Source organism: Natrix helvetica (assembly GCF_964273705.1).
Source record: "Natrix helvetica genome assembly, chromosome: 5".
In the NCBI taxonomy this organism is placed as follows: Eukaryota; Metazoa; Chordata; class Lepidosauria; order Squamata; family Natricidae; genus Natrix; species Natrix helvetica.
Genome location: NC_138551.1, coordinates 30,281,386 through 30,307,957, shown reverse-complemented (window position 1 = coordinate 30,307,957; position 26,572 = coordinate 30,281,386). Strand labels below are relative to the sequence as shown.

The following is a 26,572-nucleotide window of genomic DNA, read 5'->3' as shown; positions in this document are numbered from 1 at the left end:
TTGGCAATGTCACTACCACTCAGTTATATCAAGAAAAAGTAGATCTACTTCATTTCCGGTCTCTGTCTGAAATGGCAAGACACAGAGGCAATTAAAAATACTCAATTGTAACTTTGAGAGCACGTAGCCCCCACTTAGTGATCCCAATTGGGATTGGCAACTTGGTCATTAAGCAATGCAATCACTAAGTGAAACTGTGCCTGTGCCTATGATCTTACTTCAGCTTTCCTTTCCTTAGACCTGCAAAAGTTACAAATATGAGGATTGGTCACAAAGGGTCTTTTTATCACTGTCATAACAGTGAACAGTCATTAAGCAAGGCAGTTGCTAAGACTAACTGTAAGCAAGTAAATATAAGAACCTAATAATTTTTTTTAAGGGCATCAAGTTTTCAAGTGCTTTTGATAGTTGAATGATCCCCTAATGAGTTAGTTCACCAGCTAGCTAAAGTTATTATTAGGTGGAATAAATAGTAGAACCAACTTGCTGCAGTTGCAGCTGCTGAGGCAGAAAGCTCTTCAGGAGTCTCCCCAGTCTTTCAATCTAATGGCTCTTCAGAGCAATACCACTGTGCCAACCTGTAATATATTATTCTCAGGACATCTTCTTGAGTGATGCATAAAGGACATATGGTCAGCGGTTAGGAAAGAACAAGTCAGGGAACAACAGCCTAAGGAGAGAGTAGGGCAGAGGTGGTATTCAGCCGGTTCCCTCTGGTTCGGGCGAACCGGTAGTGGCGGCTGTGATAAGCTCCACCCGTCTCAACGTAATGCATGAGCACTGCGCCTGTGCAGAAGGCAGTGTGCATGCGCAAATGGGATGTGTGTGCTCAGATTTGCGAATCGGTAAGAAAGGTAAGTGAATCCCACCGCTGGAGTAGAGGTACTAACAAAAGAGAAAAATTGTAGCTCAGGGCTGACATGAAGGGTTCTTGCTGCTCTCTGAGCTTGGTTGCACCAAGGACTCCTCAGAGAGTAGAGAGGAATTGATACAGGGTGACTCAGGAGGTGGATTTTCTTCAGACACTCACGGAGTTGATGACAATTAAGGTGACCAACCGTCCTCCTTTAGGGAGACAGTCCTTCTTTTGTAAGTTCTGTCCTCCCTCGAAAAGTGTCCTCCTGCATGTCCTCCTTTTCGATATTTGAAGGCTAATCTGTTGCGCATTATGTGACATATTTTATTAAACAGTTTTTAATGGTGTTTTTTTTACTTCATCGCAAGTATATTGAACAGATATTGAATCTTGTGTTGAATTTTTATCTAAAGAAATGCTAGACATTAAAATAGACAACTATTGTCTCTTTGAAGAAATTAGAAGACTGAATGTATATTTAAATTCTGAAAAATTAATACAATGGGAAAATCAACATGTTGAAATTGATAAAAGATGGGTGGATATTTTCAGCCATTTCAAAAATGAACATATTCCATGTGAACATTTATTTATACTTGTTCAATTTACGTTGTGCTGCTCTGGAACTAATGCAGCAGTTGAAAGAGTTTTTTTCAATTGCCAATGATTTTTCGACAAGTGAGAAATCGAGATTGAATGTTGATACTCTAGCTGCAGCATTTGCTGTAAAATTCAATATGAAGGATATTTCTTGTTCAGATATTTCCAATATATTGTTAGAAGATGATACATTGACAAAAAATATTAATTCAATGGAAAAGTACTCATTTAAATAATAATTAACAGGCATGTAAGCATAATTACAATATAAAATGTTGCAAATGTTTTTATTATGCATATATCATATTTTAGTGTATTATTGTTGCAATGAATAAAATATTTCTTTTATTTACGATATATTTTTTTCAATTTATTTGTCCTCCTTTTCATTGTAAAAAAGTTGGTCACCTTATGACAATAGGCAACAGAAGAGCCTCAAGCAGCAGGGGCCATCTTTAAATTCCCCACACTGTCCCAAGTTAGCATCTTTTTGCAATCTTGTGGGAAATGAAAAAGGCACCTAAGTATTTAGGAAAAATATTGAAGTGGGAAAGAGGTCATCTGGTTTTCTTCAAAATATGAAGGACGGTGCTCCTCCACTTTTATAAAATGTTTCAAGACCATCCTTTTTAGCTATATCAGTGTGATAGGCTTCATTTTGTTCTACATTCATTCAGCCCCAGTCAGTTTAAACAGTGATTTTAAATATTTTTATCAGAATATATACATATACATATACACGTTTGTATTTGTTAACTGACTAGTGCGGCCTGTGGATAGGAAAAAAATAAACCTTGTAATTTAGCAGCTACCTAAAGTGGCAGCCCTCCACCACTTTTAAATTTTTCATATGGTCCCCTGGGAAAATTAATTGCCTATCCCTGACATGCAGGCAGTGCAAACAATTTGTTACCTACTTCTAAAACTTTGGGTGCACAAGGGTGTTCCTTGTAATCTCACTTATTTTCTATGCTGACATTTATGACTAATAATTAAAGGTGCAATCCAAACCCCTTTGGAAGTTTGCAGTGCACAAGAAACACAATAATACATTATAAACAAGAGGCTGTTGAAGTTCCTACACAGAGTAATGAAAGGCTTCTTGGTTTTTTTATTGTTATTCAGGGATGGTCAATCCCCATATGATGTCTGTCTATCACCAGAGCTTCCTTCAGACCCCATTACCAACAATCAGAAGTAACTTCCTGCTATTTTGAGATAGAAAACATGCCATTCATGTGGTGTTATCTCTAAAATAGCAGAGAAAAGAGAATATCAACTCTAAAAGAGGGGGGGAAATACCCCACTAGCTTCCTCTCAAAAAATTCCAGAAAGCATCAGACTATCCTGGTGTGTAATATATGTGTATGAGAGAGAGTGGGAGGGAGAGTCACATCCACTTTGAATCAACATTATGTTCTCTACAGCCCCTGCCTTTCTTTCAAATGTTAGGTGCAACTAAGATGATCTGCAACATCTAGCCAAATACCTCTGCATAGTTCAGAAGCAAATCATGTGAATGCGACAGTCCTATGGTTTTGTTTTGTGCATTTATTATGGTAGCAATGTGGCTTTTCCTAGAAAATCTGCTTTTCCTAGAAAAACTTCTTGGAAAGCATGCCTGGAAAAAAAATTTATGCCGTATAGGAGAGTCAGGAGTTTGCAGATGAAGAAAGAAAAACAAGTTGGGGAGGGGATGTGGAGTGTGGTAAAACTAGATCAAAGTGTAGTTTGAGGCACAGAAGAAATGGTGGGAATCAATTAGCACATTCAAATGACATGCCTGGAATTGACATGGTAGTTGGGATTTAGACCTTCTGCCGGCCTTAAAATTTATATTGTATACTGTTCGGACAGTTCAAGTAGATTCCAGTTAAAACCAAGCAGAGATTTGAGTTTCACTTGTGACACATAGAAGATGAACAGGGCATAAATGAGGTTCATTCCTTCCAGATGAGTCATTGTGGAATAGCTAGCCCTACGGATTCCAACACAAGGAAATTGCAGCAGCACTTTGAGGCCCAAATAGGATACACTAGATCAAATTGCTAATCGGGCTGTAGAAAACCAACCAGATTTTCTGAACTACTTTAAAAAGTGTATATTACGCTCTTCAGTAAGCCATGCTCACACCAGTGAAAAATTCAGTTGGTTAATACTGGGGTAGCACTTTTATACATCTGATTATTTTGATTTTTCTTTTTAATCTTTTTAGTAGAACCTTTCTACTATTTTTAATTGAAAAGTGGGCATAAGTACTTTAAAGAAATGAAACAATGGGTTTTTATAAATCAGAAGAAAAATCTGGTGGTAGAAAATCGTCACACACATATGGCAATCATCAAACTATAATTTGAACTTTCCTGAGCAGTCCATCCCAATTTTCTTTCTTCACCATCCTCTTTTCTCTGTCAGTCTTTGTCCTGCATACTATTTATCTCTAATTCCCTCCCTTTAGAAAACAGCAACACTTGATATTTTGTTTGTCGTTTAATTTTTGCAAGTGATTAGACTTGACTGCAAAGGAAGGGGAGAAATTAGGACATCTCCTAAAGACAATTTTTCAAAAAGTAAATAGTGCTGGATTTGGGAGTCCTCCAGACTACTGGACTTAATCCTGTTTTTAATATTGTGACATCACATCTGGAAACCGTTGCTTGTGGCTTCTAAACTGACAGATTCCACATGGAATCTGAAGAGTTTCCTTGTGAGTTATTATTTTCCTTTGTGTGGGGGATTCTTGTAGCTGGTGTGTGTCTTTTCATCCTCTTGCTCATTGTAATGATGAGTATTTATGTAGTGCTTATATGAAATTATGATTTAGTTAAAGTTCTTCATTGCTGCTTGGTAAAAGAATGTTAGTTCCCTGTTTAAATCTTCTGTGGAAAACAATATAAATTAAATATGCTTTGATCACCCTTGCATGTACCCAGAAAAGCCTTCTTGATTCAATTAAACTTGGGTTAGTGTAATTAACTCTGATCTGTCTCTTAACTATGCTATGCTACTCTTACAAGCAAGCAATGCTAATTTGCGGGATCTTCTTAACAAACTTTCCTATTTCTCTGTTGTTTGGTTCAGAAAATCCTTCTTTTCAGCTAGCATTTATGTACACACAACAGTGAATTGACTGCCTAATTGTGTTTCATAAACCAATCTGTGCTGCCCTTTAATCTCTAGCAGCTGCAAGGACCAGATGAGAAAATGGTGACATAGAGAAACAGGAAACTTGCTTCTTTTAAAGCCACTTTAGCCTTTAGAGTAAGGAAATAAACTTGACAATAGTATTGGGATAACTCTATATTTAGGTTCATATCGTTTGGTAATCACTGTAATAGCCAATGGCATGTCGATTCCTATCAAATGGCTCTCTTTATAGCCAACAGATTAGGTTGCTTCGATGAAGGATTTCATACTAGAGTTTTGAAAAACTTTCCAAGTGAGACTGGTGTGTAATTTTAGCTTTGGGTGTAAGTTTCAACTTCCAAGTTTGCAAACCCTTGTTGGAGCAAAGCAGCTGATGGCTCATTAAGCAGTTTGATGGACATTCTGCTTTGTTCTGATCAAGGTTGTTGAAGTGCTGTTGGAGCAGCTCTGTGGTCTTAGGAAGAATGGCTGTTTAAAACTGAAAGTTATTATTTTTTTTTTAAAAAAAGATCAATTAGTTGTTTACTTACAGGACTGATGTACGTTTTACAGAATTGGTATAATTTTTTTTAAAAAAAAAACTCTATACAGGTAGTCCCAAGTTAATGTACAATTTAAGGACAACCCATAGATATGAATTGATTGCTTATTACTAAAAACTAAATCTGGCAGATGTTGTCATTCCTTGAGTTGACAATCCACTGAAGCTGTGCAATATTTTCAGGAGCCACTGAAGGGGCACATTTTCAAGATTCAGTCCGTTTTCAGAAATTTTCAGTGGTGACCGAAAGCATTGTGCAGCTTCAGCTGTTTGTCAGTTCAAGGAAGAACAACACCATCTGCCATTTTTACTAATAGGTAGCTCATTTTTAAAGTACAAATTCTAAGTTAAGTTTAAGTCAAAGTTAGCAAATGGATCTTGTTCTTAACCTGAGGACTGCCTATATTATTGTTACTCTTCATTGCATTTTCCCATTTCTTTGCATTAAAAAAAATTACACTGTTTTCTAGGTGATCATGAGCAGATTTATCAAAAACCAATTTACTTTTTTCACAAATCTTTATATTTACTTTTCATAAAACTTTATATTTATTTTACATGTCTAATGTCCACACAATAGGGCAGAAAGGCAAAATATCAAACAACGGGATCAATCAGTAATACTGCTAGTTACTTTGGGCCCAAGCATTTGCTCGGTAAGTACCACTGGGCCTTTGAGATGTTTAGGAGAACTGAAGTATATCCCACTTCTGAACACCCTTTAAACACATGGACTCATCCCAAAATAGTCTGCAATTATCACCATTGGAGCCATGGTGAGAATTCAGGATAAACTAACCAGAACCAGCCAACTAAGCATTCACCTCATCAATAAGAAAATGAAGAAAATGGTTTTCATCCAAGATCCCAACCTTCATCTTTGCCTTGTACCTGCTTTTTTAAAAACAAGTTATAACTGCAAAGCTTGGTCTGAGGATATTAGGGGGCTGCATCAACTTTGCAGTTGTTGGAGAAAAAGATTAAGAAATTGAGATATAGGGATTGGCAGCAGTTTCTGTCAAGGGGAAATCTTCCCTCTGTGCAATTCTTCAGGGTTTAGTTTCCATTTTGCAATTAGAACTAGGCTGCAGCAGAGCTGGCAAAAAACTGACTTGCTATGAGATTACAGGGCACATCTAGAAGGAAAGTCAAGCTACTTGTGGAAATGTTAGGAGTAAGCAACCCAAGGTTTGGATCTGGCTCACTCGGAAGCAGCAACTGTGTCTGGACTCTATCATTTCAGGTAAGGCTTTGCTGTGCCCAATTATTCTCTTATAGAAAATGATGTCTGCAAACAGAAGATACAATACTGTTAAGAAGATGATTTTAATTTTACTGCCTGGTTTTTATATCTAGGGAGATGCAGGGACTAGACTGATTTGTATGTTTTTTCCCCCAAATAATATTCCATTCTGTAAACTTTTGCTTGCAGCTTGATGTAGGCAGTCTTAATTTATTGCCTCTGTTGGAATTCAGAGTAGGTTTGAATCCTGACATCTCCATACCCATGGCTTATTCTTTTCTGTTAAGGGCTTAGTCAAGACTAGATGGTTGTTTTTTATTTAATTCTCAAATGTTTTTGTTAATTGAAACTTTTCATTAGAAAATCTCTAGCATCTGATTTAATATAATTTCCTACTATGAATGTTTTTAATAAGGTATGTGTCAGCCTCTGTTTCGCTATTTGCTTTCGGCTGCCATTGAAATGGGGAGGGGGGGCTGGTATTTGGGAGGGGAAGTTTAAGTACATGAGAGTTTGTAAAAAGGGAGTTTTGGTCTCACTGTCTACTGCACATGCTGGAGACTAGTGCTTGGTGTTGGTCCAGACCAGTGGTGGGTTCCTGCTGGATCGCACCGGATCGCGCGCGCTCCCTTTCAGCGCTCCACCTGGCTTGCGCGCTCCCTTTCAGCGCTCCACCTGGCTCTCGCGCTCCATTCCGGCGCTGAAACCGGAAGTACAGTCTTGCCCCGCCCCTGGTGAAGCAACGACGCCTGTCTGCGCTCCACCAGCTTGGCTGGGAACGGAGATGTTTCCTCAGCGGAGCGGAGCACCTGAAAAGACTTTTCAGGCGCTCCGCTCTGCTGAGGAAACATCTCCGTTCCCAGCCGAGCTGGTGGAGCGCAGACAGGCGTCGTTGCTTCACCAGGGCCGGGCAAAACTGTACTTCCGGTTTCAGCGCCAGAAGGGAGCGTGCAAGCCAGGTGGAGCGCTGAAAGGGAGCGCGCAAGCCAGGTGGAGCGCTGAAAGGGAGCGCGCAAGCCAGGTGGAGCGCTGAAAGGGAGCGCGCGCGATCCGGTGCGATCCGGGAGGAACCCACCACTGGTCCAGACCAACCGTCCTGCATACCAACCTGATGATGCTCCTTGAAGATAGAACTCACATGACACCTAAGGGATTTGCAGATTGGACAGTCGGATGAGAGTTACTAGGGGGAGGGGGTTGGTCACATATTGATATGTATGATTTCACACGCTTTTGCCTCAGATCTTGCTTTGCTTTGCTGCTATCTTTTCATAACCAGTAAAAGTACTCTTAATTCTGCAAAATGGAGTTAAGTGGTTTCTCTCTTGGTTGCTGAGGGAGGCCGGCTTGACAGTCTGATTTGGGGAGGATGCAAAAAATCCACCATGGTAGTTGTATAACACTTGGGTTGCAAATATCTGTGAGACTTTTAGAGACTAGATGGCAGCAAAGAATTTTACATATCTCTTTGTTACTATCTAGCAGCTATCCAGATGTTTGCAGCCCATTTGTGGTATCATTTGCAGGTATATATACACACAACAAGACCAAATTGGCCTCATTTGTAGAATATGCGGACACCTAAACTGAGGTGTATCAAAAGAAAACCAAAGAATGTGAATTAACTTGATGCTCTCCAATATATTGCTCTCCATACATGTGGGTTTAGATTCACAGTTTGAAGGAGCTGGAATAGGAATTGAGTATTGTCCTTCTGTCAAGCTACTGAGGATTTAATAGCTGCCAGCTGATGTAAAGTTGTAAGCTGTAATCAGTAAGCTAATGCAATGTGGCTGATGCAATGTGGCTGATGCAATGAGGCTGATTCATTGCAGCTACGGTATTGCCTCTTTAAGACTCTGGTGAGGTCTACACAAGTCATTCACTGTTTTAAGAGGAGTCTACATATAAGTGGCAATTAGAGGGTGTTTCTCTCTCTCAGCGTGTATTCAGTTTTCTCCTTGTGTCTGTAGTGAATGGTAAGGGACTTTATCTCCTGCATGTGTTTGCCTATATATATTTGTAGATAAACCACTGTTAATTGTCTTAAGGCTCTGTGTGCTGTGTTATTGCTCCTGGGTTTATCACATAATGCTAGTCACACTGCCAAAACTCCGACACATTCCATGCATAATGCTATTTTAGCTTTAAGATTCCATCTTTCAGGCAAAGAAAGGAATTGGACATTGCTTGGTTAATTGGGTTGACCCCCTTCCCTTTTCAAAAGCAAGTCTTTCCTTGTATCTCTAAGTGATTGATAAGAAGCTTGGACAAAAAGCAATAGAGATCAGTCTGTTATGTCTGAATGAACCCAGAATCTTATCACTCCTGAAACTATGGAATATCAAGTATTTCAAGCAAACCACAATTAGGTAAGAAAGCCTACTTTGGGATTATTCATTAACTAAACCACGATTCATTGTTTTAGCAGCACTAAAAGATGAGTGAGGTCAGTAATGGGATTCAAAATTTTTATTACTGGTTCTGTGGAACTAGCTTGGTGGGTGCAGCAAAGGAAGGTTACTGCAAAATCTCCATTTCCTCCCAGTCAGCTGGGATTTGGGAAGCAGAGAATAGATGGGGGCGGGGCCAGTCAGAGGTGATATTTTACCAGTTCTCTGAACTGCTCAAAAGTTCCGCTACCATTTCTCCAGAACTGGTCAGAACCTGCTGAATACCACCTCTGAGTGAAGTCAGAATACCACTCTGGTCATTTTTTTCCTTTTTTCCATATGAATAAATTGCAAATTCAATTTATTGAAGGTATACTTTTATCCCTTAATTGACTGTTCTTTGTGTGAAACTTTTGTACATTGACATTTATTTCTGCTGCCAAACTCAAGCTTGTTCAGCAAAGGAAAATCTCAGCAAGACTTACTTATTCTTCTACATAGGAGCAAAAGGATCCTAGAAACTTCCTGTATTTGGAAATGAATTAACAGGGCAATTTATTTTTGCCTGAAAAATGAGCTTGATTTTTTCCCCAAGTATAGTCCCCATTATTTAGAAGAACTACTGCCTTTTATTAAATTTGGCTGTCTTTTGTAATTGCCCAAAATTATCTTGTTTGTTGGGAATGAGGCGGTAAAAATATAACTAATGCAAACCATGTATAATCCTTGTAGACAAAATCATAAAGACAGCAATGATGGCTTGTCTAAGTGCTCCATTCTTTACACTTTTAATGATATATTTTACATGCAGTAAAACTTTGACTTCATACACTGAATTTGTGAGTCCTTCTAGGACAGTGATGGCAAATCTTTTCAGCGCTGAGTGCCCAAACTGGAATGTGCACGTGTGTACCACCAGCTGGCCAGTGTGCATGCATACACTGGCCACCTGGTTTCTGGCGCAGTCAGCTGATCTTTATGTGTGTCAGAGCCCTGAAAACCCAAAGACCAGCTGGCCGGTGCACATTCACGCACCGGCCAGCTGTTCTTCGGGTTTCCGGGCTCCAGCATGCGTGAAGATCAGCATGTGCACCGAAAACCAGAAGAGCAGTTGGCGATGGTCACGTGCCCACAGAGAAGGCTCTGTGTGCCACCTCTGGCAAGCGTGCCATAAGTTTGCCATTATGGTTCTAGGATGACCAAAAAATCATTTTCAATGTACCCCCTACTTTATATTTCAGTGAATTAGCAGAGTTTTTGAGCTTCATTCAAATATTACCTGGATGTTCTGGATTTAACAAATGTTTTGCCTCTTGGCAACAGCTAGCAGATCTCTGTCAAAGTCCTCTTCCTTACTTTCTTCATCAGGTTTCCTCCTGCAACAACACCTTTTCTGATTCTCTTTCCTGTAGTTAAGAGTTCCCTTCTGTTAATGTGACAAACTTTTAAAACTTTATCTAGAGCAATAAATATTCCTAGGTCAGGCTGAGACAATTTTTAATAAACAACAGCCACGGTATTGGTATGGCCTCACTGTAGCTTTTTTTGTTGCCTCTGAATCTTTTTATCACACAGAAAAAAGCCTTCTTCTGAATTAATTCTACTAATTGAGTTTCTTTTCATTCTTGTTCTGGAATCCCACTCTTATCTGTAATTGTAGTTTGGTTCCTAAAGAACTCGGTCCAGCACTAGGCCAGTGTGAAACTCACACTTCACACCAGAAAGCAATAATTGAAAATGTCTTTTGGCATCAACTTTAATGCACAATGCATCCAGCAGATTTGTGGTAAAATATAACTTGAATCAACATTTGTAGAATCCATAAAGCTAAGATTTTGTAGCTCCTTTGTGGATTTTATTATTTTAATTCACAGGCATTAGTTGTGAATTGTTATTACTTAGAACTGCAAATTGAGTTTCCAAGGCTTTGTATGATAGAACACAAACAATAACTGTTGCAGCTGTGATGGTCATAAAGAGCATAGGTTGATCAGTCAAAAGGCTATGACTCTTTGACAATTTGATTGACATTTTCTAAATTATCAAAATATATTCAATTCCATTTTAAAACAATGATTGAAATATATAGAATCCACATGTCTTGTTCAGCCACATGGAAAACATCTGTCGAGACTTCTTCAGTTTGAGCTGAAATATCTGAGCAGCTGTAGATAGTTAATTTATTGGTAGTTGAATGAAAAGAAGCCCAATTCGTTTCCACTGCTTCCAACAGGTCTCAGATGAGATTATACCTTCGGTGCATTTGTCAAGCATTTCAGACGACTTAACAGGAACATATTAAACTTGTATTATTCACCACCCTGGGAATGGCAAGAAGCTGCAGAACACAAATATCTCAAGACAGGCTTTGTACTGTTCCCACTCTGTTATACTTGAGAAATAGGCAGCTGATATACATTTTTCAACATTAATGGCTGAAAAGAAACTCCCAAGACTGATATCATAAAAAAGAACTTTCAGCCAGGGAAGGAATTTACAAAGCTGAGTTATATTGTACATTCCAAGATACTGTGATGGCAAAGATATGCCAGAATTAATAATCAAGGCATCTCCACTTACCCCTAAAATAGAGCTAAAACTATATAATTTCCTTCAGACTAGTACATTACCAGATTCATTTTCTTTAATGTCTAGGATTGCAATCCTAATTATATTGGGCACAAATCCCATTGAACTGCAGGAGTCAAGAGGAACATATAGGATTGCTGTATAGCAGCGTTATTCACAAATGGGATGATAATTACAGCTTTAATCAGCTTTAGTACTTTGTTGTGAGTGGATTGCCCAATTTTTCAATTACTCTTCAATTACACATTTTCCTCCTGTTAGTGATACTGTAAAGCCAGTCCTGCAACATACATAGAATTGGATATGTAGTTTGTGCTTGTTATAAATTAAGCTAGTTGTGTAATATAATCTCTAGCACACTAGAGCAGGGGTGGGGAACTGTGGCTCTTTTGCGACTTGTGGACTTCAACTCCCAGAATTCCTGAGGCAGCTATGTTGGTTCTGGAATTCTGGGAGTTGAAGTCCACAAGTCGCAAAAGAGCCACAGTTCCCCACCCCTGCACTAGAGCAAGACAAGAACCACTTATCTTAACACACATCACAACTGATCACACTTGTAATCAAGATACTTGCTGAAAATCAGAATTGCTACTTGAACTGGGGCAAGGGGGTGTTCATGCGAAGCTAGCTATTTATGGGAGCTGAGCAAATGCTGTTAATCTCCTTTGGTTGACTCAGTTGGCAGAGTCCAATGGCCTTCTACTCTGAATCAGCTGACTCATGGGGTCATTTGGGGCTTCTATGAGTTTTAATCTAGAACAGGAGTGTCAAACTCACAGTGTCATGGCAGCATGACGTGATGTATCAGGGCTTCCCCCCACCTTCGCTAAACCAGGTGTGGCCAGCATGTGACACATCTGGCCCATGGGGCGGGAGTTTGACAGTCCTGATGTAGAACAAAAGTGAAATATATTTTCTTCTGATGGGTCCTTCCTGCTCTCTGAGCTTGGTTCTTGCATTACCCAAATTAGATAATATCAGTGCTAGTAAGGAGTGGACTTTGCTCTCAGTTTATATTCTAGTGGCTTGTCCTGTCAATGTTGGTGGTCATAGAAATGCTTTGGTTTGGCTATTTATTTTTGGCTTATTTAACAGTTCCTTTGGGTTTGGGTTATTGTTTACTTGACTGTTAGTCTGATGTTAATCTTGGAGTTAACCTACGCTCCTCTGGGTGCTGATTGCTGGTGGGGAAGTGTTCTGGGGTTTTTTTGGTTCCCTTTTTGGCTTGTTGATTGTCTCTTGCATAGTTTGTAGATTTTGTTTGTGTCTATTGAGGGCTAATTTGTCAGTGCCAGGCTTCTAGAAATTCCCTAGCATTTTTGGAGTTAACATGGTCTAGAATGGTCACAGTTGAAATTATGATTAATTTCAAAATATATGGATGAACTTAAGAGTTTTCATCATGTCTTTTGACCGCTAGTTGGTGTTCATGGATTTGTTGTGCCAGTCTTCTGCCTGTTTGTCCTACATAGTGGCTATTGCAGTCATTACACTGTATTTTGTAGATGACTCCTGTTTTTTCTTCTGGGGCTGCTGGGTCTTTTGGTTTACTTAGGACATTTTATGCTTTAGTTGGCTTGTTTGCTATGATGATTCCATGTCCTTGCAATATCTGTTGGTGATTTCTGAGATGCTCGATATATGGCACTGTTATTCTTTTTATAAGGGATTTGAACTGCCAAACTACTGATCTTTCTAATCAACAAGCTCAGTATCTTAGCCACTGAGCCACCTATTCAGGACTTAGAGCAGTAGATTTTTTTTTTCCGAAGAAAAATCTTTATTGTTAACATCTACCAAGTAACAAAAGAAGTTTGACTATCATTGAATGTACATCGGAATTAAACTGTCTACATGGGACTTCTGGGCAAGGAATGGTGGACTGAAGATCACTCCATGAAACATAGAGTCAATGACTGCGGTAGAATGAAGAGATGACAAGTAGACCAGCTCTTTAATAATTTCTGATCCATTTATGTGGTCCAATTGTCCAATTTCATGTACTAGATATGTAGTTCAAGACATTGATTTGTTATCATATTTATATAATCCAGTACTTTCTTCCCAAACTTCATAAGTATGGGGCATTGTAAAAAAAATGTGCATACTTCCTTTTTTTCTAATCATTTTCAGAAATTGCTCATTAACTGCTTTTCAGCCATTCGGAACCTTTGGATTGGTAGCTTTTACAGCACTGGGTGACTTTCCTTGAAACCTTAGCAAAAGAAGTTTTAAATACAGGTTAAGGGCACATACACACAACACCCTAAATTTGTGTAAAATCACGTTTTAAATGCCCTTTTGCTATATATATTTCTTTCTTTGTTTCGAATGTGCATAGTTCCCCTCCCTATTTTCCACTAGAGGGAGCATTGATAATTCCTTCTCAAAAAGAGGCAGAGGACTCTACAAGGCACCACTTGTCTTGAGCAGGAGGAACAGATATCCTACTAGATCTGTTTCCTTGTCTCAAAGTTGGAAGTGTTTTGTATAAAGGGTAGATTAGCCAAAGTAAAATAATGTCATACAGTACATAAAATTTTAAGAAAGCTAATATTTGGGCAAAGAGGAAGCTTTGCAAACAATCAAGACTTTTAAGAATTAAAGCATTCTAGAATAATGATTAAAGATACTGAAGTTTAGGAATATTTAAAAACAAAACAAAAAATCCACTCTGTAGAAAAAAGGATGAAACACAATAGTCTATATGTACAAGTCAAGGTTTAGATATATATTATAAATATTTCAAGCATATTCTTTTCAATCTCTGGCTACCTCTGTGCTCTGATAGAATGAAAGGCAAGTATTCAGTCTCCAAACAGATGAAATTTTAAACAAGGCAATATATAACTTACTGATGCAATTTTTATCAAAGTAGAATACTGGTAAATTCTAGGAAATGTAGTGATTGAGGTAATAATAGTAATTATCTAAAACGTTATTGACTTAACTGAGGTCGTGGATGGGCAGAAATTGTGGATCTCGGAGTAGCACAATTGTGGTTGCATAACTTAATATGGTGGATATGCTTTCTGAGAAATGATGCATTTTTCCAACTATAAAATGTTTCATTTTGAATGCTCCCCACAAGCAACATCTCCATTCCTTTTCTTGCTCCTAACAAAAGAAAAGTACAATTTTGAAAGGAGGTATAAGATTCTATGAAAATAAGAAAACAAATATGAAGAGAAAAATATCCATAATTGTAGAATTGTCTTCATTGAAAGTTTTACAACATTATGTAGTATTGGAAAAAGGCAAGATAGATTCAACCTAAAACTAATGACCCAAGTTTACAATAGAGGTTGAAATTAGAATGATTGAAATCAGAAATCTGCCAACATTTTGCCTCTGAAAATGGAAAAAAGGAAAAAATCCTGCAGTCTTACAGCAGGAAAATGTTTAAAATTATTTGCTATTCATAAGTAAAACTTCAGGACTTGAAGATTTGGCTTCAGATAAAATGACAGTAATAAACTATGAAATTAATAATTATGGTGAATCTGTTTCTTGTTTTTACTATGATCTGAGATCACATTTTAAAATAGCTTGGAATGAGACATGTTAAGACAGTATAATAAAGGAACTAAAGTCTTAGCTTTAAATATATAATTTGAACATTTCATAATTCTGCACTCTACATGTATAAATGCAGTGATATATAATAACGTATGTCTAATGGAAATAGGAATTTATTGGAATTGGTGAAAATATTTTATGGAACCAGAAAGTCTAATTTTTAATCATTAAAATATGTCATTATATAATATTACTACTCCATTCATGCTACCATTGCAGTCAGTGTGTGTGTGTGTGTGTGTGTGTGTGTATGTGTACATATCTAGTGTTGATTTAATGTTTCTTCAGTATTTCAATATTTTTAATTTCTATAATATTACTGCTTAAAGTTCTACACTTAAAGCGAGTTTGATGTAGTGTTCAATCACTTCCCTGGCTGTTTTTGTGCCTGTTTGTCCAACAATCTTAGTAGCTGCAAAATTGAATGTGTGTCCTTGTTCATTGCACTGTGAGGCTACCAATGAGTTCGGATCTCCTCCTCTGACCATTCAGATATCTATGTCCAGAGCAATATATTTTCATCCCACGCCTGAAATTGTCTTCTAAGGACATGAAATGGAATTTTGAACATTTCCCCAACTATCCTTGCAAGTTTAAAAATACTAATGTGAAGAAAATACACCTTCATTTAAAAAAAAAAGCTATGAAAGGAGGCAATGCAAGGTTTTAGGAATTCTTTTCACCTTCTTAACCGGGAATCATGTAGGTGCATGGGCATATGTCTGTACATCCATGCACATTCTCTCCAGGGAATATGCAATTATGTGAGGGTCTGATCAAAGTGGGTACATATATGTTACCCTTGGGGAGGCTTGCAACTGTGGCTATGATTTATCTCTTCCTTCCTATTGTTGTTTAATCTGTACGCATATACTCTATGCCTGTGATGGCGAACCTATGGCACGTATGGCCAAAGTGGCACATGTAGCACCCGGCACCTGCATCCTTGCCTGTTTGTCTTCCAGGTTTCTGGTGTGCATGCACACGCGATGATTAGATGTCCTTTGCATGCGGCAATGCCAAAAACTGGTGTGCACATGCACGCCAGGCAGCTGATTGTCGGGTGTGCATGCGCACCAGAACCTGGAAATTTGGCTTTTCTGAAGTGTGATCCCTTTGTGCGTGCGCCCATGCTGAAAACTGGTATGTGCATATCCGCTGGCCAGCTGATTGTTGGGTGCACATGTGCACCAGAACCTGGAAGTTTGACTTTTCAAAATTGCGATTCCTTCGCTTGTGTAGCAGTTGTGAAAACTGGTGTGCATATGGGTGCTGGCCAGCTGATTGTTGGGTGCACATGTGCACCAGAACCCGGAAGTTTGGCTTTTCAAAATTGCGATTCCTTCGCTTGTGTAGCAGTTGTGAAAACTGGTGTGCGTATGGGCGCTGGCCAGCTGATTGTTGGGTGCACATGTGCACCAGAACCCGGAAGTTTGGCTTTTCCAAAATGCGATTCCTTCGCTTGTGTGGCAGTTGTGAAAACTGGTGTTTGTATGGGCGCTGGCCAGCTGAATGTTGGGTGCACATTTGCACTAGAACCCGGAAGTTTGGCTTTTCCAAAATGTGATTCCTTCGCTTGTGTGGCAGTTGTGAAAACTGGTATGCGTATGGGCGCTGGCCAGCTGAATGTTGGGTGCACATGTGCACCAGAACCCGGAAGTTTGGCTTTTCCGGAGCATGGTTCCGGTGGGTACATGTGTGCTCTTGCACAATGTTTCCATACAATCTTTTTGGCACCCTCTATGCACTGCTCTATGCCCTAGGAGTCTCAGAATACTGTCACATAACAGAAGGAAGGAGAAGGAAGGTTTATAGTGAAGCCCATTTCCCAAGCTGATGCCCAACTGTGCTTCCCATGTGGATCCATTGGGGACATTTTGGGGGATATGTTTTTTTCTGAAGTTTCCTTTGAATTCCATCCACTTTCAGACTGGATCTTTTTCTTCCAGCTTCTTTTTCTGTATCAGATTTGGTCCTATCTGATTCTGTTTTCAGAGAGTTTACCCTGCTACACACTAGCCAGGCAGGCAGAGACGTATCGAGAACCCTGAGTACCTTCACTTTCGTGAGTTGAAATGAATAAAAAGAAAAAAGAAATGTATCTTGCACAATACAGTATGTGCATGTGTTGATTCATATGCACAGAAATAAATTTAGACATAATTACTATAATTTTAGCAGAAAAGAATACAGCTTACAATTTTGGAGAAGCCTGCAGTCATGTGATTTATGTGTCTTCTCAGTTGGTTTCTCAAGATAATCATGGTTGGACTATTGTCCTAATTTCTCTTTTTAAAAACTCATTAACTGTTCTTGGACTGGATAATAAAGAACCAAGATGGACACTTGTTTTACACTGTAAACTCAATCTCCCAGCAATAATTTGCTCTGGACTATTGTTTTCTTTGTTTAGTAGGATCAGAGGTGGTATTCAGCAGGTTCTGACCAGTTCTGGAGAACCGGTAGCGGAAATTTTGAGTAGTTCGGAGAACTGGCAAATACCACCTCTGACTGGCCCCGCCCCTATCTATTCTCTGCCTCCTGAGTCCCAGCTGATCGGGAAGGAATGGGGATTTTACAGTAACCTTTTCCTGCCATGCCCACCAAGCCACTTCATGCCCACCAAACCACACCATGCCCACCAAGCCATGCCCACAGAACCGGTAGTAAATTTTTTTGAATCCCACCACTGAGTAGGTTGCAAAAACAGCCTACAGATGTTTCACATCCCCAAATTGGGAAAGGAGAGGACATCAGAAAAGAAAGGCAGGGCAGGGCAGGGCAGGGCAGGGAATCTCCAGTCCAACATTCTGAGGCGAAGGGAAGCTGCTTAGTAATGCATTTCTTAGAGACCAGGACCGAAGCAGCAATTAATGAAATGAAATGAAATGAAATGAAATGAAATGAAATTTAATTTGTTAGCCGCACCCTCTCCAAAAGGACTCGGGGCGGCGTACAATAAAACACATACAATATACATATATATACAATACATATACAAATACAAATAAACACATACACGTACATGTACATGGAGGAGGTAACACTCATAAAATATATATAAAATAGAATTAAAATAACTATTTAAAACACCCTCAGTTAAAATTACAAAATTTAAAAAACCCGTCAGGAGCGATAGGATAAAACTATGGTTGAGCCAGGCCAGCTAATTGGAAGAGGTGGGTCTTGAGCTTTACACGGAAGGAGCGGAGATCAGAGGTAATCCTGATATCAGGGGGGAGGTTATTCCACAGGGCTGGGCCCGCCACAGAGAAGGCTCTGCTCCTAGGTGTCGCCCCCCGACACTGTTTGGTGGACGGCACCTGGAGAAGTCCCTCTCTGTGCGAGCGAATTGGTCGTAGGGATGTATGGGGCAGGATGCGATCCCGCAGATAACTAGGTCCTGTGCCATGGAGCGCTTTAAAGATCGTTATCAGAACCTTGAAACGCACCCGATAGACCACAGGAAGCCAGTGCAGCTTGCGCAGGAGAGGTGTTACATGGGAGTACCTAGTACTCCCCATAATCACCCGCGCGGCCGCATTCTGGACCAACTGCAGTCTCCGAGTGCATCTCAAGGGAAGCCCCATGTAGAGAGCATTGCAGTAGTCCAGGCGAGACGTCACCAGCGCATGATTAACTGTGCGTAAGGCATCCCGGTCCAATAGGGGGCGCAATTGGCGCACCAGGCGAACCTGGTGGAACGCCCCCCTTGCCACGGCTGTCACATGGTCATCCATGGACAGCCGGGCATCCAGGAGGATGCCCAAATTGCGAGCCCGCTCCACGGGGGCCAGCTGTACGCCCCCAATGGCCAGAGATGGAGACAACTGGTTGAACCGGGGGGCCGGAACCCACAGCCACTCTGTCTTGGAGGGGTTGAGTTTGAGTCGGTTGCCATCCATCCAGACCCGTACGGCTTCCAAGCACCGGGACATCACTTCGACGGCCTCGTTGGGGTGGTTTGGGGTGGAAATGTACAGCGTACAGATGATATCCCACCCCGAAACCACGAATGATCTCGCCCAGCGGCTTCATGTATGTGTTGAACAGGAGTGGCGAGAGGACCGACCCCTGTGGCACCCCACAAGTGAGGGGGCTTAGGGTCGACCTCTGCTCCCCTGCCAACACACGTTGCGTCTGGCCGGAGAGGTAGGAGCCGAACCACCGCAAAACGGTGCCCCGAACCCCCAACCCCTCCAGTCGGTGCAACAGGATACCATGGTCGATGGTATCAAAAGCCGCCGAGAGGTCTAATAGGACCAGGATAGAGGAACAACCCCTATCTCTGGCCCTCCAGAGATCATCAACCAACGCGACCAAGGCCGTCTCCGTGCTGTGCCCGGGTTGGAAGCCGGACTGGCGCGGGTCTAGATAATCATTTTCCTCCAGGTGTCGTGGAAACTGATAAGCTACCACACTCTCTACAACCTTCGCTAAAAAGGGAAGATTGGAGACAGGACGATAATTGGCTAGCTCCGTTGGGTCCAGGGAAGGCTTCTTGAGCAAGGGTCTCACCACCACCTCTTTCAAGGCGGCCGGAAGAGACCCCTCGCCCAACGAAGCGTTCACTAGGCCCAGGAGCCTAGTCACGTGTAACCTCCCAGGATGCCAGTACAAGCCAGGAGGGGCACGGGTCCAGCAAACATGTGGTAGGTCGCAGCCGTCCACGCAATCTGTCCAAATCCTCGATGGCAACCAAGTCAAACTCCTCCCAGAGTGGTCTCTCAAGACTTGCCTCAGACGTCTCCACTAGACCACTGAAAGGGACCCATTCCTTCCGGATTTGAGCGACTTTATCCTGCAGATATTTCCCAAATTCCTCTGCCCTGCCCTGTAAAGGGGCTTCCCGCGGCCTCTGAAACAGAAGGGAGCGGGTCACCCGAAACAGGGCGGCAGGGCGGTTCTCTGCGGATGCAATGAGAGCGGCACAATATTGACGTTTGGCCGCTCTCAATGCCACAAGGTACGTCCTTAAATGGGTTCGTACCTGTGCTCGGTCAAATTCGGAACGGGAGGATCTCCAACGACTCTCTAGGTGTCTCTTGCGGCGTTTCATCACCCTTAGCTCCTCGGTGAACCAAGGGGCCAGGGTGGTTCGTTGCCGCAGGAGAGGCCGCAAAGGCGCCACTCGGTCTAAGGCCCCGGTAGTCGCATTTCCCATGTGATCACCAGGTCCTCTACCCGGTGGCGGGTCAGGTCTACAGGAGGTGGCCCAAGCTCCATCTGGAACTTATCTGGTTCCATCAGGCGCTTGGGGCGGAACCATCTAATATCTTCCGGCTCCGCCTCCCCGCAGCGGGGGGTAGCACCAGGGAAGTCAAGTCGGAGAAGTGAGTGATCTGACCATGACAGGGGAGTGATGGTTAAATCCCCTACTCCCAGATCACTCATCCACTGGCCAGAGACAAAAGGTTTAGGCACAGAAATCAAACTAAAATAGCATTTTGCCCTAGTTTTTATTACTGGGATCTTGGTTTGGATTTTGGTTTGGACATAGGAGAAGACAGCTCCCACAGTTACAGCACGGCTTTAGCCCCAGTTAGTACTCATTCATTTTTTTAGGATGAAATCATAGTTAACAGGATTATTCCTATTTTTATAAACTTAATCCATCTAGTCACACCTATTTGGGAGAACCGGTTGTTAACTTTCTAAGCAGTTCGGAGTTTTGGGGAAGAAATCTCATTTTGTTTTTTCCACTTTACAGGGCTAATTATGTAAGGAAGGCAGGAAGGAAACATTCTGGTGGTGTTTCTAGCCTAATCTTTATTGCTCTAGTTACAGAAACTGCCTCTCCGGTTAACCCTTATTACATTGTAACAGATAAGGTGAATCACCCACCCAGTCACATGACCACTGAGCCATGCCTATCCAGCTGTTCATTAGGGCTGGTTGTTAAATTATTTGAATCCCACCACTGATGTTATCCATACTAACATATGTATGTATGTATGTATGTATGTATGTATGTATGTATGTATGTATGTATGTATGTATGTATGAATGTATGTATGTATGTACTTTCCAGAAAAAAATAACTATCTTTTTGTTCTTGGAAAGATTCAGATTGTTTGATAGAACAATCTGTCAATTAGTAGAACTTAAAGCACCAGGTTTGGGAATTATTCTGATGGACCATTTTGAAACAAGGTATAGGTGGAGTCAGAGCCATTACTGTCAGCCGGGATCATTCTCTCTGACAATCTTTTTCCATTTGACATTCCTGATCTGTCCTCTTGCCCACTCCCATCCCTAGTTTTCTTTAACACCACCTTATCTCTCTCTCTCTCTGTCAAGTAACTTGCCCTGCAAGAAGGACAATTCTATCTTATCAGAGATCTAAATTGATCTTTTGAAGAGAGCTATTGAAATTAGGCTAAGAGGTTGAAGGTTCTTCAGTCCTATAGTAGATATGCTTATCTTCTACAAGATTCTAGGATGCCTGAACCAGTGCACAGCATAATCTGCACTGAGAATGCATGTCCATTGAAGAATGTCAAAGAACTGGACCTTGCAAAGAGAAGATCAGAAGCAATAGAAAAGGAAGTTTGTCTGCTGCTATTGGTTTCTGAGAAATCCATAATACACCAACAACAAATAGTAATATATAAAGAAAACATACTTTTATTAAGACAAGTGAAGGTCCATGAAATCACTGCAATTTTTGGAGAGTCAAGAACTCGTCATTACATTATTTGCTTAGAAAAAAAAAGAGGAAGACGCAAGGAAGGAATGTAGCTGGTCTCAGGACCATGACCTTATTAGATTTTGACCTGGTTGAATGATGGAGGGCCTCCAGACATGCAAAAGTGATTCTTATCAGACACAGAGTAGCGTAAGTTCTGGTTAAAGATCTCCAAAGCTTGCTGTAAAAAACAACTACAAGGTTACCACACATGACATTTTGAAATAGTTTGGAAGAATGCAATCGCGACTCAACTTTGTTAATCTTAGACAATCAATACAGACTGTAAAATGGTGAATATGACAAAATAAGGCATGGTTTGGCTTGTGCTTGGATAAATTTTAATGCCCAAGGGAAAAGAACTTCCTCCCAAAATCCAGAATGTTTTAGCAAGCCAAGCGTTCTGTTGCCTGAAATCCAGTCTAATTATTTGTCCAACTAGTGCAGTTATCTGCTGCCTGCCGATTTTTCCACAAGGAAAACACACAATTAGTAATGGCAAAATGGGCAGGAGTTTCCTCTGTGCTCGCAGTACAAATTCTGAAGTACCATTTAGAGATTGAATATAATGAACTGCAGAACTGTAGAAAGCAAATGCATTGCCAAAGGGAAAAAAAAAGAAAGTTGAAGGGGTGGGGGAGGGGGGGAGAAGAAATACTGTTGCATTCTGTGTGCATATTTGTAGACACACACATATATTTCTGGTCAGAAATGGCTAGTATAACAATGATGTCAGTCTGGGCAAATAGTGCAGAGATGTTTGGCCTTCGAAACTGCATGAATGAAAACATATGAGAACCAGGGCTGTTCCTAGCCATCTAGTATCTAAACCAATTCACGGTGGCTTTCAGCATATTTTTCTTGAGTGTCAGTTGTTATCAATACAGAATTCTCTTGGTCTGCAACTGAGGCCAGGCAGGAAATTCTTTGCAATAGTATTGCACAATGAAAATAATTTTCCTAGAATGACAATGTTTTGACAGGAAAGAAGCTGCCTCCTCCCCATCTCCCCCTCCAACACCACCTCCAGAATTTTCCACTAGAGCTGCATTTCGCAGGACAAACATTCCACATTAATAGGAATCTGAGAATATTGGGTGTATTCCGGGCCAGCATAGACATGACAATGTTGCTTTGGGGTTCAGCAGGCTTGGCTACAGTGAGTCTCTCTGATGGGGGTAATGGGGCATTGCTGGGAGGTGGGAGGTTCATTTGCAGAGCAGGCACGTTGACTTTTCTTCTGATTTAGAACAAAAAATGTAATTCAGGTCAAAAGTATGGAATTTCCTGTGGGATGGGAAACCTGATTCTTGACCGGTTCCGAAAGGTTGCAATAAAGAGGACAAGGGTCGTTTGTTTGCCTTGACCGCTCTGATTGGAAGGAGAAGCAACGGACTTAAATTGCAGGAAGGAAAACTGGCTTATGGGGTGCCTTTAAGTGAACAAGCTAAAAAAGAGATTAAGTGGAAATTTGATTTGATTAACTTTTGCCCCGAGATAACTTTTATCTTGTATAAAGTTTTCAGTGGACAAATTCTTCTGAACATTTCCCTATTAATTCTAATTTAGTTTTATGCACAAAAACAAGCTTTTGAAATTATTTTCAAAGGAAAACAATCTTGGAGAAGGTCTGCTGGGTGAGGCCTGGTATTTTTGCAGAGTAGTGGTTGGACTACCAAACTTGGAAACTTCACGTGCTCTGATTCAACTTGTTTAATTATTAATAATAGCAATAAATCTTCAAATCAAGCTGAGCTTCTTGTACGTGCAACTTTCTTTAGATGATATAGACGTGGTTTGCCATGGTTTGGGATATTTTTCTTCACCTTTCCACACAAGATTGCGGATTTCATACTCCCCTTTGCTGTCTCAATATTAACGAGGCCTGATTCTAAACTATGCAGACACCAAGTACTACCAAATTCTGAGTTCTGTTGAAATATTACCAAAGTCCAATATGTGCCTTAGAGACTTGGTTGTAAGGAAAATCAAAGTGAGTGTGGAGGAAATTTTATTATAGCCTGAACTTCAGAGAGGACTTTCTGAAATTGGAATCCAGGTCCATAGTTTATATAAAGCAAGGAACTGACTGTGCAAACAGAGGATTTGCTTCTATGTTATTGCCTGGTTCCTAATATGAAATCAGAGGACTTATAATTCCAGTCTGTATAAATAGAGGAGAATCAATAAAGGAGCACTCTGTTCCAGACTTACTCTCATAGGAGAAATATGCCATTAAGATGTTGTACCCTTGGGCGAAAATGTCTCCTGTATTTGCTGAAATGGCCTGGGCCTTGTTTAAATTTAGAGCTATTCACATATGAAAAGTTTTAGACAACCTGCTCAGCTGCATATATCCATTCAACCTTACAATGTCTTTACAGGAGTGAAATATATATTAAAAAAAACAACACATACAAAACCATCCTTCCCCTCTACAAAGAAACCTCCCCATACTAATACATACATTGATTTCTCCATTTTTATCCATATAAATGTATGTTTCTGGTTCTTGACCCCAATTATGGAATTCCTTCTCTGCCCCATTGTGGTTGGTGCCGTAGTTATGTTTTTGGATCAAATACCAACCATCTATTTGCCCAGGTTATTATCTAAATTAATGGTGCTGTGCCCTTTATTGAGTGTCTTTCATTGTTTTATGAGTTTTTAAAATAAAAAAATCTATAATATTGTAGGATTTTAACTTTGAATTCTCAGTGTATTGTCACATTTGTTTCCATATATTTTGCTTCGGAATTACTTTTAGTTAGAAATGGACCAAAACCTTGTTGGTTTATTATATATATACTGAGCATCTTTCTGTTGAAGAGAATGATAAGAATTAGTCCTAGTACAGTCTAGATATGCTACATTTTGACTATCTAAAAGGCTTTAGCCCAAGGAGAATTGATCCATATTTAAAATCATTGTATATTGGGGATAGTTTTAGGATTTAGTATTAGCAGAGAGGTACAAAAATAATTCTAGGCTTCACTAATGGTTGAAAAATTGGATTGCAACAATGAAAAAAATAAAACAGGTTATACAATGTTTATAATTTATAAAATAAATCATATTTTATTTTTAAGGACATATGCGTATGTGTCCATGAATTTGAATATATATTCTTTCCCTGTGTCTATTTCTCTCTTTTCTGGGAATGTCTTTGGTATTTTGTGGTATTTTGCTGTTGAATTTTTTCTATATTTTTCTCTTTGGAAAGGTTGTTTAGGATTTTAATATTTTGTCTCTTCACCCTATAGCTTTTAAATGTTGTATGTAACAGGTGTATTTTTTAAACTATACTCTATTTAATGTTAAGATTACATTGCTATTTGTCCCAAAAGTGTTTTTTCAAAAGGCAACTGGACTTTCAGTTTTTTTACTTAAAGAAGTTTTGCTTCTCATCCAAGAAGCTTCTTCAGTTCTGACTTGAGTACATTCACTCACAACTAAGGATACTTCTTGGATAAGAAATGAAACATCTTCAAGAAAAAAAACAAAGTCTAGTTGCCTTTTGTAAAAACACGTTTTGGACAACCATGACCTGGATGCCTGAGAATCTCCATTGACATTTAGCTACATTGCTATTTAACACCACAAACCATTCAGTTTTTAAAAAAGAAATGTTAATTGTAATGCTTTAGAAGTTGAAATTAAAAGTAAAAAAAATATAAAGTTTTAGGATTTAGACAGCAGCAATCTGAACTTCCATAATCTTGAAAACGTTTATAGTAGCTTAGTACTTCTGCAGAAGACGCCCAGGATTACACTGGAAAATTGGGGAAAAGATTTTGGCATAAAACAACAGCCAAGTGCTTCTATATTATTATCATGAAAATGTTGTGAATAGAAAGCCAGCAGGGGACAATTTTGACTCAAAGACGAGAGAAAAAAGAACGAACTCACAAAGTTATATCAACGGCTTTGATAGCTATATGAACTGGAATTTCTAGATTTGGAAGGTACTTGCCCTCAATTATCACTTGTACAGGATACAAGACAGTGGTGGGTTCCAGATCCCGTTGTAACCAGTATGGTGCAACAGGGCCTGGCGGCCACCACATAAACATGCACAGCGTGCGCATGCATCCTTACCTCATGCGATGTTCCACGACGCTCCACGATGCCCCAGCTGCTTGGCGGAGCGTTGCGCAGGTGCCATATGCTCCATGCGCGGAAGTGCTGAAGAGCTCAAATGCAGGTAAGGACAGGCGGGCGGGCGGGCCCTCGGGAGCACCATACTGGAACGGTACCCGGTGCTCCTGGCAGGCACCGGTATGCTTGTACCACGGCGTACCGCCTACAACCCACCACTGGTACAAGGACTAGTACTTTCATATGCAATGCAAGTCCAAGATTTCATAGCGTTTAGGTGAACTTTTGTTAGATAAATGCATTTTTATATATTATATATTGGTTAGGAAAGATTTGAGGTTTTAAAATCAATTCAGAAATATTTTAATTAGAACTAGAGGTGTTGTGCAGAAAGATTAATTTTCATTAATGAATTAGAAATTCCTCTTATAAAAATAATTTTAAATATTGTTTTGAATTAACTAAATTTTAACAGCATCCTTTGATGCTAGGATATTTCTGAAATAAATGTTAAGAAGAATTTTACTTGCAACAACAATAACAAGAGTCTTTCCTACCCGCTATATACAATAGATACAATAGCAGAGTTGGAAGGGACCTTGGAGGTCTTGTAGTCCAACCCCCTGCCTAGGCAGGAAACCCTATACTGTTTCAGACAAATGGCTATCCAACATCTTCTTAAATACTTCCAGTTTTGGGGCATTCACAACTTCTGGAGGCAAGCTGTTCCACTGATTAATTGTTCTAACTGTCAGGAAGTTTCTCATCAGTTCTAAGTTGCTCCTCTCCTTGATTAGTTTCTACCCATTGCTTCTTGTTCTGCATCAGGTGCCTTGGA

At 40.2% G+C, this 26,572-nt stretch overlaps 1 protein-coding gene across 1 annotated transcript in view; it reads left to right on the top strand.

Annotated features, from left to right (window-relative positions):
- Positions 1 to 6,344: 6,344 nt before the first annotated feature.
- LOC309393036 (uncharacterized protein) overlaps positions 6,345 to 26,572 on the top strand; it is a 32,793-nt gene continuing 12,565 nt past the window's right edge. Inside the window, exon 1 of the mRNA XM_081954766.1 lies at positions 6,345 to 6,387. The gene's annotated coding sequence lies outside the window, so the exon portion shown is untranslated. The remainder of the gene's footprint in view (positions 6,388 to 26,572) is intronic.